The 20,006-nt window shown below is 36.3% G+C and overlaps 1 long non-coding RNA gene across 1 annotated transcript in view; it reads right to left on the bottom strand.

Annotated features, from left to right (window-relative positions):
• Positions 1 to 2,886: 2,886 nt before the first annotated feature.
• Positions 2,887 to 20,006, bottom strand: part of LOC149137235 (uncharacterized) — a 112,449-nt gene continuing 95,329 nt past the window's right edge. Inside the window, exons 2-3 of the long non-coding RNA XR_016240748.1 lie at positions 3,919 to 4,046; positions 2,887 to 3,307 (exon numbers count right to left, since the gene is read on the bottom strand). This is a non-coding gene — a long non-coding RNA (uncharacterized LOC149137235). The remainder of the gene's footprint in view (positions 3,308 to 3,918; positions 4,047 to 20,006) is intronic.

Below are 20,006 nucleotides of genomic sequence, written 5' to 3'. Positions count from 1 at the left end.
TGGAGAAGTTGGGTGACATCCCTAATGAGATTGGATGCGGTAAGTTCACTTCTGCTTATGCGGACGACGTCACTCTCATCGTGTCTAAAGAAGCACAACTACCTCGTGTAGAAGAGGCTCTCCGAAGATACGAAGCGGTGGCAGGAGCAAAAGTTAACAAGGACAAGTCCATCGGTTTGCGCCTCGGCACCTGGAGGAACAAGCCGTTATCGTCCAGTGCCGTTGGACACTGGACAGATGGTCCTGTTAAGTTGCTTGGAGTCTGGTTTGGTTCAGACTCCCAGACGGAGAAGAATTGGAGCGAGGTAGTGAACAAGGTGGAGGCCATAGTTCGGAAGTGGTCCGAAAGGTTTCTGTCCTTGAAGGGTAGAGTGGAGGTGGTGCAGGTGTTTATAGCATCTGTAATCACCTACCGCCTGTCCGTTGTGCCTTGCCCCGATTGTTGGCTAAACAAGCTGGTAAGACTCCTCTTCCGCTTTTTGTGGAGGGGGGGAAAGCCACTTGTGAGGCGCTCCGTGTGCTGCCAGGAACCGCTAAAGGGTGGTTTGGGGATGCCCTGGCTAATGATGCGCAGACATGCGTTGAGGCTGAGACATCTCTGGTGCCACCTGGAGGGTGATAAGGTGTGGAGTCCGTTGGCGGAGGAGTTCTTGCCGCGACCGGCCTCGCTGGAAAGATTTAAACCCGGTCTCATTAAAAGACGTAATTTGACTTTATGGCAGAAGGAGTGCCGTCAGGCACTCTGGTTTATCCACAAGACGGGCAAGGCTGGCTGCGGGAATACCACCTCGGTGTTCTACAGAGGGCTAGTGGAGGGCAAAAACGATGACGTCCTAGGAGAGGCTCTGGGGTTCGACGAGAACCAACTTACTGCACTGTTTAGTAAAACCTTCAAGTCGGAGTACATGGATAATTTCCAAATATCTCTGACTTGGCTGTGTTACAGGAATGCTCTACCTGTTCGCGAGAAGTTATCCAGGCACGGTTTAGCAGTGCCACCGACATGTCCAAGATGCGAGCGGGACAGTGAAACTGTTCTACACGCTTTTGTACATTGTCGGCAGCTCTCCAGCTTGATAATTTATGTAGAACACGTGTTGTCGCATCTGGGACGAGTACAGCTGTCGGCTGGGTCTATGATAAAGATGATACCGCCAACTGGACTCTCAAAGGAAGGTGAGGCATGCTTTTTCTGTACGGTAGCAGTATTGAAAGAGTGCATATGGAGGACAAGAATGGAAGGTTTGGGGACAGGGTCCTACATGTCCGGCCCTGGATTGCTGAATTACTTCAAATACCATCTGAAGAGCAAAATAGGGCTGGAAAACAGAACCCTGTCAGCCAGAGTATATGAGCAGAGATGGAAGGAAGTGGTGAAAAAGGTGGGTGTAAGTCACCCAAACTAATCATCGAAAATAATAAAAGGCAAGCTGCTGGGCCTTATAGGCTGCCGGGTTGAAAAACCCAATCCTTCTGTTATTTTATATACGTGTTTAAGTATATGCGTGTGTATGTGTAGGGATGGATATGTGTGTGTATGTATGTATATGTATGTGTGGGTGTATATATATGTGTGTATGTGTGTATGTATGTATATATATATATATATATATGTATATGTATGTGTGTATAGATGTGTGTGTGTGTGTATACGCATATGTATGCTTGTATAATTGAAAGAGGATAAAAAAAGTCAATGAACATATATTAAAACCATTGTAATTTTTTAAAAAAAGACAATCGTAATTTTTAAAAAAATCATAGAACTCGCACATTTTGTTTATTTGTTTGTCCTGTATTGTACCCATCTGTATTTTCGATCCTTCGTGATCATAATAAAAATATAAGAGAGGCAACACGTGTGTTCGTTTTCCTTCGTTAAATTTGCTTTTTTTCATTTTAAATTTTCTTTTTTCATTTTCTTTTTTTTTCTTCGTTTTATTTGCTTTTTTCTTTTTAAATTTGCTGTTTTACTCTAACCCTAACCCTACGGTTAGGGTTATGGTTAGCCTATAATAGAAAGGTTTATTAGTTACTGCCAATATGCTTCAGCCATTTTTTGACAAGGAAATAATAATTTTATCACCGACAGAATTGTTTCAGAATCGTTTGTTTATGTAGTCGGCACTTAATGTATATCGGCTGAATGGACGTCAGTGATTGGTTGAAATTACAGAAATACGACAACTTTAACATGGAATAACTTAGTCTTCTTAAAAAAAAAAAGAAATCCCTAAGAGAAAAAGATGTTTTATATGACACATTCTACCAGTGTTCCAAGTTTCAAAGTGTTTAGTTAAGAAAATACTGTGGCCCCCGTTCTAAAAAAGATCCTGTCACTGTTCGTAACTGAGTGACGGATGTCATCACTCAATTCGAAAGATCCTGCTTCCGTTTACGAAACCTTCCAATTGGAAGGCAAACAGAGTTCAATTTAAGACAGAAACCTGCAACAAAATTTTGATTGAAACTTCTAGAAACAGCGTTATGCTAAAATAGTTTTTATACGTTTGTTCTTCAAATTTCTCGGTTAATTCTTCACTATGTCAACTTATTTTAACATTTCTTCCTACTATAAGTACAATGTGTAAAATTCTGGGAGAAGGCGGATAATCAATTACATCGACCCCAGTGCTCCATAGGTACTTATTTTATTGACTCCCTTATGGAAGAAAGGCAAAGATGGTGTCGGCGGAATTTGAACTCAGAACTTAAAGCCAGAAGAAATGCTGCAACGTAATTTATTCGGAGCCCTAACGATTCTGCTAGTGCGGCGCCTTAACTTATTCAAATTATTCATATAAATCAGTGATTCTGAACCGGGGTCCATATGGCCCACGGAGGGGTCCATATGGCCTAGTGGGGGGGGGGGGGTCCATATAAGATTTTTCTGTTAAAATTTATGTGCAATAAATTGCTTATAATTTTGCAGTACATAAAATATTTTAACTTTTTAATTACAGTTTCTAATAATATTTTATTATATTGTGATTGTTGTTATTGCTTTTTTTAATATCGTAATTGAGCCAAAGTATCATTAGTCGCTGCTTGGAACAAATATAGATACCCACCTACCTTCAGGAGCTGATCTTAATTGCCATTTGGCAATTATGATACTTTAAAGGTGGAGATAATTTTAATAAAATCGGGAATTTATTGTGTATGGTACGTTGTTTTACCAGTATCCATCTACGTTGTTCAAATGTATGCCACTGGTTTCTATGATTCATTTCTCTTCGATCATGTTTGCTTATATATACATATATATATATATATATATACATACACACATACATATCTGGTTATTCTAGAGAGAAGATAAAAAATGGCTTTTTTTTAAAACTTTATATTACTGTTTGGGATTTGCTCACAGTTTGTTAATCATTCTAAAATTTGAATAAAATAACCATTTAGAATTATAAACATGCAATGATTACTTCTCTCACAAATGAATACTTTCCTTGTATTTCTTGACATATTTACTTCTTTTTTTTCACTCCTCCCCCATTATTTCACTCTGAATAAATTGACTTATCACATGATCCATATTTAAACTAACATTAATGAGTTTAGTTGACTGTACATATGCCAGGATAGGCAGGCATTGTTTTCTCAAGAAAACCCAACTAGACTTTTATGAAGTTATCTTACACATTTATTTGTTCAGCTAGGTATATAGGCTTTCAGCTTGTGTCTAACTGGAATCTTACCAATGTAGACCTCAATTGTAAATGTTACATATTTACGAAGACCTAGGGACATATATTTAGGGTTTCCTACAATGCTCTTTACATGTATGTATTCCACATTTGTTGCGTTATTTATAAACATAGCATATTGTCGTTTAAACATATGGTATATATATTACAAAACGCTGCGCTGGTTGACCCAATTTTGAAATTCTGCGATGCTTGTTACCTTGATGCTGATGTTACTGTCAGTTCGGTTTGGGTGCTCATTGGGATTTCAACAGCGTTCAGTAAGTATGTTTCAGGCACACAACACATCACTCATAGGGAAGAGAACAGGTACATCAATATCTGCTTCTGTAAGGAGAGCGTAACAAATACAGCAGAAGAGTGGAGCAGCAGTAAAGCCGAGTGTCTGAATTGCTTCAACGAATTTATCTCTTACCCCGAAAATCTTTCATATATTTAGGTTAATTGCATTTATTTTCTCGAAAGAAGAAAGGTAAACTCAAATTCGTTGCTATTTAAAACATGAGGTAGATACCTTGGTCTTCTATTTCATAGGTTTTCTTAATTATTCAAAGAACATCGGTTGTATCAATTTTACGGTGAGAGAAAAAAAATTCTCAAGTAGGGGTAGGGATGAATCGTGTATGCAAGGAAACTAGTGAACGTCTGTATCGTCAATAATTAGCCAATAGAGAAATATATTGAAGAAATCATTAAATTGATTTGTGAGAGAAGTGAATTATGTAAAGTTCCGAGCCATTGCCTTTCACTTGAGTGTGAAAGATAAAAGTGCTGTTGTCACTTTGGTTGTAAGCTACAAAACGAGGAAGGAATTAAAGTGAGGAGTGATACGGAGTTAATGTCAGGACTAATAGATAAAAGTCGAGAGTAGTGTTGTTAGGTAAACGAAGAGAGAAGTTTAAGAATTAAGTAGAGCATATTCAGAATCTTTTTACTTTAATTTAACTGTTTCAGTGATTCACCTTCATAATAGGATGAACACTTAACTGCATATAACCTCGATGTCAGGGTTTCATTTTAGAGTTGATAAAATAGCCAGAGCCCTCGTAACCTGACAAATATTCATCCATTAGCTGAGAGAGTATGACAGCGTACCTACTCGGACAATGCAACTGTTTTTCAGAAATAAATACTTGTTTCTACACAAATTTTTATAATATTTTACTCACAAGGCTTTGGTTGATCCGAAGCTCGGGTAAAATACATAGCACTAAGGCGCCGTACAATAGGATCGTAAGCGAAATTATGTAGCTACGAAGCTAACATCTTAACAACACCACAGTACTAGCACCCTTAGATGAAGTAATTTCGATGATTTCATTTGGATTAAGAAATAGGTACTCATATTTCGCTCAATGGGTGTTTCCTTCCTGATGTGTCCATTAACGTCTAGCACTGGAATAATTATGATTTTCACAAAATCTTGCTAAATAAAACAAGGTTTGGATCAATTAGACCGTAATAAGACGTCATACTTAAAATGTTTATAGATAAATTATAAAATGTCTTAGGGATATTTATTATCGATATAGTCACTGAGCTACAAGATTACACTTGTATAATAGTAGAAACTAAATCCATGTGAATTTGTGACGTATGAAAAGCAAAGACGATTCAAAATCGAATCGAAACTGCATCGCGAAATTGTTTTGTATTTATTTCTGTTCTTCAACGTCCAACAGATTAGGTGGTAATCATTGCTTTCTTAATTAGATACGAAATCTCATGTTTACGGAGTGACATAAATTTTTTTTTATCTATTAGCGACAGAGGCAGTATTAATACCAAGAGGTAATACTTAAACGTGGATGTTCTGTTAGAATAAAGTATACTGCAGTAGATACCATGAGGAAATCTCTCATTTTGGCTTTTGGTGCAAAATACACTCTTGTTTATACCGCAAGTGGGGAGATAAAACCCTGCCATCACCAGCACCTAGACCACAAGATGACGTGATTTCGATCTTCTTTGCTTTTATCAACGATGGACAGTCAACCACTAGAGATAGCTTGTTCAAAGTATCTCTAGCAATTGAGCATCCATAACTGATAAAGGCACGTGATCTTGTGGTCTCGGCGCTGGTGATGGCGGTGATTTATTTCCCTGCTAGCGAGATAAACAAGAATGCATTTGCACTAAAAGCCAGAATGAGAGATATTCTCATGGTAACTACCGCAGTAGAACATCCAAGTTTGAGTGAGGATAAACAAATATGTATATATGTGAATGCCTTTCGAAAGTCGCTTGTAAATTGAAATAGCTTCATCAAAAAATCGTAATTGGTTTTCGCAATCGACACACAGGAAGCATATTTCTACATCACAGCAAAGATATTGCTACAATGACAGTAATTAATAATCTTAAAACCATTAACAAATAGGTGTAAACGTTTATACTGACGTATGCAACGGAAACTTGCTATCTATGTTTTAATAGCATCTGTAGTGTTTGGTTGATGCTGTGATTCGTCATATCTTCAACTTAAACATTTCAGCTTTACTGAGAAAAATCTATTACATGGTGCATTGGAAGGATTTAAGCATATGCATGTTTTATTATAATGTAAAATACACTTTTAAACCAGATGTTTTACATCGCATTTCTGATATCTCAAGGGAGTAAATAACTTCTCTATCTTTTTTGCCCCTGTGAAATTTAACGATAAACACGCCGACTATGACATATAAGGTGCCATATGTTCAGGTTCATAGCAACAAGACAGTATTGGGTTAAAGTGTATTTATTTGTCGTCTTTTTCGCTTTTTGTCTTAGAGTCTTCCTCCGAGACCAAATATTTTCATATGTGCCTGCGTAAATCTAAGGGCATACGCGTGCGCGCGTTTGTTTATTTGTGTGCATGGGTATTTGCCTATGTTTGTATGTGATTACATGCATCTATCAGGGCATGTGAAATAAGTTTTAGCGAAAAGGAAAATAAATTCCGAGGCTTTATGGTTAATAAGAAGCAGGATTCGCAGTGACATACCCATGGGTTCGAACCCTCTGCACACTACTTTAAGCAAGTGTCTTTTAAAGACTCTTGTTGACTAATACTTTGTGAGCGGAATTTGGCAAACCGAAACTATGCGGAAGCTCACCATAATATATTATGTATGAGAGCGTTCTAATGTGTGCTTATGTGCGAGTGTGTGTATATATTTATGCTTACACCAGTCTAAAAACTGGTGCTGTTTATGTTGCGTCCCTTTATGTGCCGTAACATAATGGTTCAGTAAAGAGCTTAATAAAATAAGTACCATATTAAAAGAAGTACTGAAGATGGTATGAGCGACTAACCTTTTACAGACGGTGTTACAGCATGACCGTGGTTGAATAAAAACCATCACAAGAATGTTGGAAATTAATTCAAATCTTGAAATGCCGTCAGTGAATGTTTATAAGATGTTTGTGTACATACAAACATAAACGCGTACACGTACTTATATACATGCATACCAAAAAATGGTTTTCCGTAAATGCAACTTCTCTTGAACTTGTGACCGTTACATCATGTAGCAACTGGAAGATTACGCTTTTGCAATCCCAAAGCTGGTGATACCAATAACATATTTAATGAACAAAAGAAATAGCGCAGCCCTTAAACCACCTCAAGATATGACCGAAAACGACTCGATTATTTCACACTTCTGTAGAAGACATTACACAAAACGCACCAGAATTTCATCAAGGTATTACCCCTACCACAGCATTTCGACATGGTGGTGAACAAACAATATTGTAACAATATTGTATGGCTTCTGTAAGAAAGGATGCATTGAGTTAATTATAGACAACACACAAGAATACTCTTCAATGTCTTAATACTCGTGTTCCTACCTTCGTGAATTGTGATTAACGCAAAGGAAAGTAACTTGACTTCTAAGACAGACACTATTGGTTGTTAAGGTAATGATGATGGCAGAGAGGGCGGTGGTGGCATTGGTTTTGAAAATAAGGAATGAAGAAAAACAGAGACAAAGAGAGAAGAATTGTAGAAGTGATAAGCTGTGTGACGTCACTGCAGTTTAGTTATTTCACTCAGTTCTTCCTCTCTATCTTTCTCTATTTACCATTATCAACACCAATATCACCGTCACCATCTCCTCCTCCACCACCACCACCACCACCATAACAATCAATGCTGCTACCTCTGCCACCGCCAGTACCATAACTATTAATTTCTTGTGTGTGTGTGTGTGTGTGTGTGTGTGTGTGTGTGTGTGTGTGTGTGTGTGTGTGTGTGTGTGTGTGTGTGCGCGTGCGTGCACGCAACCTAAATACACTCACACACATACATAAACGCTCACGACAGCAAACAAACAACTTCACACTCACATAAATACGCACACAAACACACACACACACTCAACCGTTTGGGAATGCTTAGCAGCATATAAACAAGAACTATTACAAGGAAAGGTGAAAAGTATGGGTTTCAGGATATGAGAAAGTAGCCAGGATATTTTATAAAGAGGTCCTTCTACACTGGAGACGAAGGGTCTAATCTGGATCGTATTGCTATCCTTATGTGTTTTAATGAGGTGATAGAATCTGGGTAATCTACTGTTCTTTGTGATGAAGTTGTTCTCGCATTTGTTATGCAGTTGTCTCCGTCTACAAATGTCAGTCCATGCAGTGTTAATTCGGTCCTCAATCCTGGTCGTGGTTGTATCTGTCACTTCAGAATATAGTCTGTCATTATTTAAATGTTCTTAGTACCAGTCTATCATATATTTCACAAGCAATCACGCAAATCCTTTCCCTTTGTCTGATGGTAAGTAGATAATGATTTTGTTTTTTTAGTTTTGTCAATGCTTTATGTTGAAACATGGCCGCCCTCAAGCACTTCTCATGAGGAATTTCGGAAGGAGCCTCGTGAGACCACTGCAGAGACGCTTCCAAAAAAAAAAAAAAAAAAAAAAAAAAAACCCGTTGGAAAACCGATTATAGCAGTGACTCGATCAATTCCTCGGGATATCTAAAGGAATTTTTATATTCCGAAATATATCAGACTATGAACGTGTAAATTATAACAGTTATTATAGTCCATTATTGTTATTATAGTGCATTGTTGTGCCATTCAAGACATTATTTTTTACAAACAATACTCAATGCTTCAAGCGAATTACAATACTCTCCTATACACACACACACATACATACACACCTATATAATGAATGGTTCAGGGCTTGCATCCAACAAGATGTAGACTAAAATAAAAAGACTGTATACATCGAAGAGTAGAGTAAATATAATATAAATTTACATAAATAAATATCTTACAATCGTGTCATTACGTTTTTTCAACGTTATAAAATAAGCGAAAGAATTTCAGCTTTTACAGGATAGGAAAACTAAGAGAGACATCGCAAAATAAATAAATATACTTAATAACAATAAATAAAAAATAAAATAAAAACTGTGAAAGAATTAAACATTTTAAATGAGATATCCGGTACAAATCTGCCTCAGTTTGTAATAGAGGATTGGCAAAATTTAAAAAGGGAGGAGACGAAAAAGAAATACATGAGAGGAGACAGATTTAGATTTTGCTACTTAAAATCAGTTCACGTAGTACATTGATATCTACATACACATATACACATAAATGTACAGATGCTTATATATTAGTCAACAGATGAAATCAAGAGATTCTCAGTATAGAAAATACTTAATAGCGCTCAAATGATTCGAGCTTAGACTTCGATGTCTTTACGAGGGAAGAATTCTACGGGGTAACGAGATGACACATTCTACCAGTGTCCCAAGTTTGAAAGTGTTTTGGCTGAAAAGAAGATATGAGATAATGAGGAAAAAACAGCTTGTGAGGAAGGTAGTTGTGGTGGGTAAGAGAAATGTGCAAAGAAATAATTTGGTAGATGTGGTGGGTAAGAAGAATATAATTTGGTGGGGCGTGGTGTGTAAGAGGAATGTGCAAAAGGAATAATTTGGTAAAAAGGATGGTATCAATGGAAGGGGTAAGTTGCTATGATTGGTTGACCCAATTGTACCTTAAGGTTAATCGTAATTAAAGATAATCATACATAGATTTAATAAAATGGGTAAACGATGAGTAGAATATGTGTTTACAAGAGAAAATTACACTTGAGAATCTATTATGTAATAAGGGGTTGTGATTGCGAAGGATGGTTAGCGATTCCCTTAAACACAATTTGCAAATAGCAAGATTAGTGTTGCATAGGGAGCTTTAATTACGATGAACCAGGATAGGGTACTTAATACTCTCTTGTAAACACAGGTTCTACTCATCGTTTGCTCATTTTATTAAATCTGTGATCACCTATGATTATCCTTAATTATGATTAACCTTAAGGTCGATCTAGCAACTTACCCTTTCCAAAAATACCCCAATTAATATTTATTAACAACAACAGTGATGCAATTCTAAGACTGGACATACACATGTCTTACCAGAAACAGAAGAATAAAATTTGAATATACAAAAACGAGAATAATCAATGACTTGGTGAAATTTGTGACAACAAAATTGGAGGTAATTTTGTTTTTCACGAATGATATCAGGAATTATATTTCAAGTATTTGTTGTTTTAATTTTTACAAAAGGCGGTTGATTGACAGCGTCGCTAGAGTGTCGGATAGAACACTCTTTTTTCTGTGTTCGCTTTGGGTTTCTGAGTTCTAGTCAAGTCGAGGTCACCATTGTTTTTCATCCTTTTAGAATCGCTAAATACTGGGTCAATCCGTTTCTTTTCTCTCATCTCCCCATCTCTCTCATACACACACATTTTCTTCCTAGAAGAAATCCGTTATCTTCAAGTCTGGAGAAGGTTGGGCTTTAGTTTTAAAATGCCCCAAACACCCTGTATATGACATGACAACAGCGCTCATACGACTCCATTTTTTGACAATCTCAGCCCCTCCCACCCAATTTTAATGCGGCCAAGTATTTAGTTTTTGCGTAACTCTTCTGTAACAGCCAAATATAATCTTATTTAGAGTTTATGAGGTGTTTATGCCTTTCTCATGCCTTTTCAAAACCAAGTCGTGGATACCATTTAGTAGAAATTCATATACTCAGTAGCGATTGCTATTAACCGTAAAATATAGATTTTCCACCCTGACACTCAGCTACAAATTTATTGTAATCATTGAAATCGTTTGACTTCAGGATGTGATTGATTTTTCATTATATTGACTCCGGAGGGACGATATGCTGCTAATCATTTTGCACGGCGTGCTACCGATTCTTCCAGCACGACACCTTAAGAAGTTAAATATCCATTTCTAAAATAGTCGAGATGGCGAATTGGCAGAGTTGTTAGTGTGTTCGCTAGTACATTGGATAGAATGCCTTGTGATATTTTTAATGACTTTCTAGGCTTTGAGTTCAAATCTCGCTGAGGTTAACTTTGGCTTTCGTCATTCTGAGGTCAAAGTACCAGTCCAAGGCCAAGGACGGGTGTAATTGTTAGAGCGTCGGACATGAAGCTTTGTAATATCTGTTCCGGCTCTGTACCTCGAGAATGGTGACATTTCTGTTGGGATCTGGGAACATTACACTGCGATACAATTAATTTGGAAACCTTGCGAAATAGCTTCTTTGGTTTGATCGGAGTATCGATTTTCACTACCAACAGAAGAAGAACGGGAAGAGTAGTATTATTACAGTATTTAGTTATACTTTCTTCAATACTTAGTGTGGGAGACTCAGTAGAAACGCTTTTATAGGAACGTCACTTTGGGGTCTGCTGTATTTGCAAGGGGATTCATAAAACCCAGTTTCAGTCCTTGCTATGCCACTGGTTGGACTTCGCCTTTCCTACTTCCAGGACCGTTAAAACAAGTACAAAAAATATAAGAAAAGTTGATACAATCAACGATGCCGTACTTAAAATTTCCGCCTTGTTCTGATTTACTAAATCAATAGTACAACAGACAGTTTTTCTTCTAAATGAATTTTCTTTAAACCACAAGTTCATCTTTTCAAGCGGCAATTCCAAAGTTAATGTTTGATAAAGTATCATTAATTTGATTCTTTCTAACAACATTATTCAGCATAATTTTCGGTTAAATCGGCATACTAATTTCTCTTGGGGCCTTTCATCATTTACCCTTTTTTTCTTGTAACAACTCTATGTGTTTGAGCACAGAATCTCTCTATATTGAATCACGCCTTTTCTTCTGGTTGAATTTCCATCACTTAGTAAACTGATGTGATCCTTAAAAATGCATTATTTAAAGAAGTTTTCCCCGTAGCGTTTCTCTTTTCGACCGGAAACTTCTAGACTTGTATTTTAATTCACTATTCTTCTCAAATAACGTATTTAAGTATTTCTTTGCTATGTAAATTTCAATGACTTATAAATTACTTTGACATCACAATCAAGGTTAAGTAGGGAATTAAATAGGCTGGCAGCCCGAAGGGGATAATATTGTTGAGTAAATGGTTTGTGAGAAAATCCCAAACTGAAAATATATTGGCAGTCTACGTTTTACGCCAAAGCATATTTCAAGATAAATATATTTTATATAAAAAAGAATAATGAATACAGCATATCCACTTATCACACATTAGTACACCAGTCTCTCTCGCTCATTGTATACGTTTATATGCGTGTGTCTTCTTCCTTTATATTTATATTTTTGTACATATATATATATATATATATATATATATATATATATATAAACTTAGAGTCCCATTACAGCGTCTGGCATTACTTATAGTAATAGGCCTTGTTATAATGTATTTTATACATAACGAAAAAAAATTATATACATTGTATTAATTTTTCCTTAATTGGTTTTACACGCTGGCTACTTGATAAAATCTTATATAGATTTTATCCTTACATACATATGTATGTGTGTGTGTGTGTGCGCGTGAGGTTCCTGGCCTTGAGGATATCACGAAAGGCTTGGTTGGAGTTCCAACCTTCCGAGTTCCTTTACAGGGTTTACAAAAACTGAGGGACCGCTGTAATAAGTGTGGGAATCTGAGAGAGGAATGCATTGAATAAAATCAAAATCATAACTGATTCTCCTGTATCTTCTTTTATCCAAAGCCAGGAACTTTTCAGCACCCCCTCTCTCTCTTTCAAACACACACACACACACACACACACACACACACACACACACACACACACACACAGGAATAAAATCTTTGCCGTCACCTGCAAGCGAACATGATCTGATAGCTTGTATTATGCATTCGTCAGTTGTTTTATGTAGCTATGTAGTTCAAAGGCAGGCATTCTCCTGGCCCTTTCAGCTTTGACCCAGACGAATATCAAGGATGTGACAACAGTTGGAGAGAGAGAGGGAGGGAGGGAGAGAGCTGCATTAGTAATCGATTGGTACTCATTTTCAACTGGGTAGACTGAAGCAGCTTGAAACAAAGTGCATTGCTGAAGGATGCAACGCGCTCCCTGGTCGAGAAATCGAACCCCGCGACATTATGGCTGCAAGGCCAACACACACACACACACACACACACACACACATACAGTGTGTGCATCTCTGTAGGTATGTGTGTAAACAGTTAATTGCTTAAATTTTTATTATTCAGAGATTCGCAGATACAAGAGCGCATCTCATCCTCCTGTTGATGTAGGTGGCATGGTAGCTAAGTGTTCAATTTTGTTACAACAGGTAGATTCATCTGCTTTGAATTCCTGCAATTTCTCGGCAGATGTTTAGCAAAAATTAGGAAACAGTATTGTCAACTAAATGCTTAAAGTTAGCTAATAGAGAGCTCCATAGATAGCAGCAGTAGGAAAGTTTAGTTTTATGAAAAGACGCAATGGGCAGTTTAAATTTGTACAGAAAGGAAAATTGAAATTTAGTCACTCCACGTATGCGCAAGGTTTTGCCGGGCGGGAAATTTCTCTGGTCTCGAAGCCTCCAGATAAAATGGGACATAGAGGAAATAGTTCCGTGTCCCTTATTCATGAAGAAATATTCATGTGCTGAGTGAACCGTCCATTGAAATCGCTGGTCATGAGTTTCATGTAATCTCTCGACATACAATCAAGTGGAACGAGAGTCGCTCTATAAACCATTGCCTTGAAAATACAGACTCCTCTCACAAATGAGTTGATTTTAGCACACTCGGCAAGAGGTTCCCTTATTAAGCCTGAGCACTTTTCATATTTTCATCAGCGAAGCCCACTTTTAGCTAATTTTGAACCGTTATCAGATAACAATTTTTAGCAAAATTTTAATCATTAGTAGGTGGCCAATTTTAAGCCATTTATAGATAACTTTCACAAAAACTACTAAAATTCTACTGGAATTGAAAATAAGAACGACGGTACTTATCTATTTTATCAATTATCCTCTGTGCAGCAGCCACTAAAATACCAAGCAGTTGTCTAACAGTCCTCCATTATTTCTTTCCCCAACTTTCTCCCCTCCCCCACATAACCACACACATACACACATATGTAAGCGCATAATGTATATGTACACACTCACACACACACACACACATACACATATAATTTTTTACATTATTTACATTTGACGGACATTTGTCCTCATCTTGCCCGTCAAATGTACGTAATTCCTCCTCTCTTAAATATAGAACTGTATTATATCATTTTTGTCTACATGTATATATAAAAAGTTATATATACATAAACATTTGTGCATGTGTGCAAGTGCATATTATATGCATACAGATGTACATTTACATATACATACATGTATGGAGAGAGGGAGATACAGACAGATACTGAAATGGGTAATCATATAGGATTAAATATTCAATCTAGCAGAAATAGTAGAAAATCGGATTGAGTACTTCAATGCAGTTTCATCTGTAATAGTGAATTATGCATTGTATGTGTATATAGATACTTATTTATAGTTTAATATATCCAACGCATTATAATAATTTTAACCCTATCTAGTATTAAACAGAACCATCATCAACAGCTACACTTTTCAATGTTAAAACCCGTAAGTCTTGTTGTCCACTCTTTACAACTAGGTTTACCCTAATGTAATAAACGCGACCTTATTCTGCTGGTCGGTAATAGCAGTCATGATTTTAATAGCGCCATCCCGCGGAGAAATGAGTAAATTACATAATTTGATACTTCACAACTTCCTCAATAAACGTCTGGGTACTTAGTAATATTGTTTTACTGCAATTGTTATCTAAACTTTTTGCTTTGCTCAGTTTTTATTTACATGCAAATAACATGTTAATGAGAATAAAGGTAAAAGAACCTAAAACATGAGTGTATTGATTTATATTTTACTGATTTTAGTTTTTTTCGATCTAAGCAACTATTCCCTCTTGTCCAAATTTGTGAATTTGTACACGAAGTTAGAAATCATTTATTGTTAGGGGTGCCATTTTAAACAGCTTGTTAGCCGACGTTCACACTCACAGAAGGCGGTAATTAATTTTTGGGGGGACCGAAAGTGTGTATCGGTTTCATTTCTCATTTGAGACGGTGTGCGTGTGCGCGTGCGCATGTGTGTGTGTGTGTGTGTGTGTGTGTGTGTGTGTGTGTGTGTGTGGCATTCAGTTTTATTTCTTGATTTCTTGCCAATAGTGAAGGAGCTGGTTATTAACCTAGATCTAAGTCTCCTTCATTGGAATTTGAACACCATCAATATGGTATTTTTGCATATGCACGTGTATATGTGCAGCATTTAGAGTCAGTGTATGTGCAGATTTGTATTTTTGTTTTATGTAAGTATTCTCATGCATATATGTGCCTAGTCATATGCACGTATACTCAGATGATAAACTACTGGAAAGTTTTACAGATTTTTATGTATGTATGTATGTATGTATGTATGTCCTTTTCTATTTTTCATTATTTGAAGTCTTCCTGTAGGGAAGGAGTGGGTTCGCTAATAAAGATACAAAGTTCCGTCGTTGGTATGTAGATAACAAAAGCAATGTCACATGTTGAACTTGAGAAAGATCTTGCATATTTTTACATTTGTAAGGTGTATAACCGATTTCTTTTTCTGAAAGCCTTAGCTTCTCCAGATTGCCACAGAGGCATTTACTAACATACATACATATATACATACAAATACGTATGCATGTATGAACATGGTATGTAATGTTTTTAACTCTATGTAAGCCCTGATAGAGAAAAACATATAATCGTGATCATTCTGTCTATTTTTACGTTCTGACATGAGATTTTCCGGGCAGAGGATAAGGCGCTGTGGAAGATTCGGTTGTTATTTCTAGCAGATCGAGTGCTCACACAGAAGCTCCATTATTGGTTCATATGTATGTAATAAAATGTTTCTATGCGTCTGGGTCAGTTCATGAGTGCATTTGTGTGTGTGTGTATGTATATATATGTGTGTGTATGTATATATGTGTGTGTGTGTATATATATGTGTGTGTGCATATATATGTGTGTGTGTGTGTGTGTGTGTGTGTGTGTGTGTGTGTGTGTGTGTGTGTGTGTGTGTGTGTGTGTGTGTGTGTGTGTGTGTGTGTGTGTGTGTGTATATATATATATATATATATATATATATATTTGTATAAATACATAGTTAATTGCATGTGTTTTATGTACATGTGTATTTTGTTTGTCTTTCAGTTATACTTGTGCATGAGTCTGTCTGTCTGTGTATGTATGTATGTACGTATGTTTGCATGCATCTATGTACGTTTTCATGGTGTTATTGTTCGAATTTTTCACCAATGGTGAAAGAGTCGGTTTCCAGCTTAGAAACCAGACTCTTTCATTGTAATTTAAACATCATCAACAGAGGAGTCTTGTATGGTTAAATGTATGATCATGTATGTATGTACATATAGGTGCATAGACATATGTGCACATGCGCGAGCATGATTGTTATTACAAATGTGGAACATATATTAAATGTCTTCAATGTTTAACATTTTTCTCAGTACTTTTAACACTTTGTATGTGTATTCCTCTGATTGACAGTGTTCTTTCTGTTTTTTTTTTTGTGAATACCAGTTTCTCATGATTGGTACTGAAGAGTTAGCCAAGCATTCCAATTATTATTGATAGAAATCGAAGATTATAGTCAAAATGCAGATTTCTCACAAATTTGGTATAGATGTTTTCTTTCTACTATACTTTACTATTATGTTGGCGTCTGCTGGAGGAACTGACTTCAACAAAAAGGAAACAGTCAAATCATTGATGGAGATGTTACTAGTCTGGTTTACAGTTTTCCCCCTTTTTACAACCATATAACATATTACCCTGACCAAACTCTAACCTTACATCCTTTGAGAATGTTGTTACTAGGTCAAGGCACGTTTTCATCTCATGCATATTCTTTGCAAAAAGTGATCCACAAAGAAACTTTTGGTATTTTGGTATTTCTGTTTCCTTGTGAGCCTGTGAGATAACCTTCTGACTTCCTTACATGAATGACAAGGGATTTACAGAAAGTATAGACAACATCACAGGGAGGCTGTCGCCTTGGAATATGCCTTTGCGAAATTGTATGTATGTATGTATGGTGAAGCGAATTTTCTAAATTCGCTTCGCAATAATGAAGTCCCAGATTCGGTCTCAATGTGCGGCATCTCGGGAAAATATCTTCCAGGATAGCCTCGGCGACCTAAGCCTCGTGAGTAAAATTGAGAAGACGGACACTATGTAGAAACCCGTCGAATGCAATTTAAAATCTATCTTTTACCATACACTAATGTTTATTCTGCCACTCATACACTAAGTCAACGTAGTTGATGAAACTGAATGCTCATCGTCGAAATCAATGGAAATCCATTTCCTTTTGCGTTTTTTATAAATACGTGCATTTGTGTGTTTGCAAGATTTATGAATCCATATACCTGTTTACTACAGCGATCAATCGAATTAATTGTTCATTATAAATTCATACTGTAGGCGTGCTGAACTCCCGTCATTTAATAACAAAAGTAAGGACAATAAGAACAAACAGAAATAGAACGAGAGCTTTACCTAAAGTCGGTTACCTCAATTTCAGATAATACCGTATAAGTCTGAAAAGTGACGTAGACATCTGTCGAATTTATTAGGAGGGAGGTCTTACATATTCACCGTATTTGGCCTTGTAACCTTTTGCATAAAACTGGCCTTTTATCAGTGAAACCGGAGTAGTAGTAGTAGTATCTATCTATCTATATATATCTGTATCTATCTATATCTATCTGTGTATATATATATATATATATATATATATATAACACAGAGAAAAGGAAAGAAAGAGAGAAGAAATATTGTAGATGATATTAGGTGTGACCAAGCCACGAGTAAGTGTTTACCTAAAAGATAAGAATGGAGTGACCAAGTACATACCATTAGCCAAATATAAAAGGATTTATCTGAGTAAAGCAATCGTGAATTAAACTTTTCCTGATCACTTAGCAGTGGTTAAAGTGTGAGTAGCATATAATAGGAACTATTGCTGTTGTCAATGATAATGATGATTTAGTTATTGTACTATTTAGCTGTTTATTTAACTAATTTTTGGGTTCAGATTAATTTTATTGTAAAATATAATATATCAACTATTAACTACAGATTAGCAAGTTTTGAGGGTTTGTGCCCCGTTATGAAATCGTTTCATTCTCAGTGACCTTGTTACTATGGCAGTAAATAGTTAACAGGAATGACAGTTAACCATTATAGACAACAGGTAGCCCACTTTAAAAGGTATGTCTCATGAAATTCTTCAGTTCATCTTTCAACTAACCGCTTAAAATTATGTTGGAAGAGCTGCAAAAGTGCAGATGGTTGTATATACGATGTCAAAACAAAAACTGCGACATGAGGTTTGAATTCCAACAACAAAAACGAATAAAAACGTATTCGATCCCGTGCAAGATAAATTCTTGATTTATTGACATAAACTTCGCTTCGACTGACCAACACATACCTGGTGACAATTGTGACCGATTTCGAAAGAAAAGACAAGATATTCTCATGAATCAAGGGTTCTCTGGAACTGATATGTCGTTAAGGAAAAGATATATTTTATCTATCTATCTACCTACCTACCTATTTATCTATCTGCTTATCTGACAGTGTCTACCTATGTATGTACTACCGATAATGTTTACATTTTTAAAGCTGCCTTTAATTTGAAATTTAATCTTTACATATGCAACGCCACATCAACAAATAGACTTTACTCTATTTGCATACATGTCCCACACTAGTGAATTAATTAATTTCCAGGTGAATCGAGTAAATGATACTAAGGAACTATAACTATAGCGAAATATCGATATCTCTCATTTCCACTCACCTCAAGCGAGTTGTCTCGCCTGTTTGGGACATTTAGCGTTCTTTAACACTGAGTGTCGTGTTGGGAGGTTTCCCAGGATGCTATCCCGCAGAAAATTGACGTATAAACAAAGCACATACACAATGTTTGTGTGATTTTCGATTATAAATGAATTGTCACAAAGTGCTCAATGTCGTAAAAAACAGAATTAGGCAAATGTACAAGAAAGGCTTTCAATATACTCTGGAACAGCAAAATCTATACTTGTTGATATAGAATAAAGTATTTGTTCAAGTCGAGTACTTAATATCAACAAATCCACTAGTAATTTAAATCTTGTGTTCCAGTTTCGATTATTAATCGTAAACAGAACCCTTTGCCTCTGTCAGGTCACCAATATTCCTGAGAAAAACATAAATGTTACAACTTTAATATACTTTTCACCCCTGGGACCAAGATAACTGATCATCTGTTGAATACTGATGATTAGAAATTGACAAAAATAGCTCACAGAGATAATAAAGGGAGTAAAAAGCTATAAAAAAGCTTCAAGTTACAGATATTTGACACTTTACTATTTTATCCTGCCACTCCCCATTTGTAAACATAAAAAACTGATGAAGTTATGTAGTCTTGGATTGTTGAGAATACAGGATAGCGAAGGAAAAGTTTTAGCTAAGAGAGTTTGTAAACAATCTTTTTTTTTTTCGCTTCTTAGTATCTTTCAGAAATGCATACGCTTTTCGAAATCTCATTTTTCTAATACATTTGTAAAAGTCTCGCGCTTAAGTAAAATAGTTACGGAATTCCAGTAATTTTTATCATCTTGATTTAATAAAGAGATTGGATATTCTTCTAGCAGCTGTCCAAGGGATCAGATTATCATTCAAAAGGTCGTTGGTTCGTATGCCGTCTCTAGTATTACGTTGTGTTCATATCAAATAATTTAGCCACTATAGGATAATTTACCTGGCTTCATAGGTAATACGAGGAGGTACAGCTCCATATTGATAGATGCAGGAGCGCTGTATAATTAATTAGCGTTCTGCTAGATTGCAGGGCTGA

This window comes from Octopus bimaculoides, chromosome 2 (genome assembly GCF_046866305.1).
Source record: "Octopus bimaculoides isolate indiv1 chromosome 2, ASM4686630v1, whole genome shotgun sequence".
In the NCBI taxonomy this organism is placed as follows: Eukaryota; Metazoa; Mollusca; class Cephalopoda; order Octopoda; family Octopodidae; genus Octopus; species Octopus bimaculoides.
This window is presented reverse-complemented; position numbering and strand designations above follow the sequence as displayed.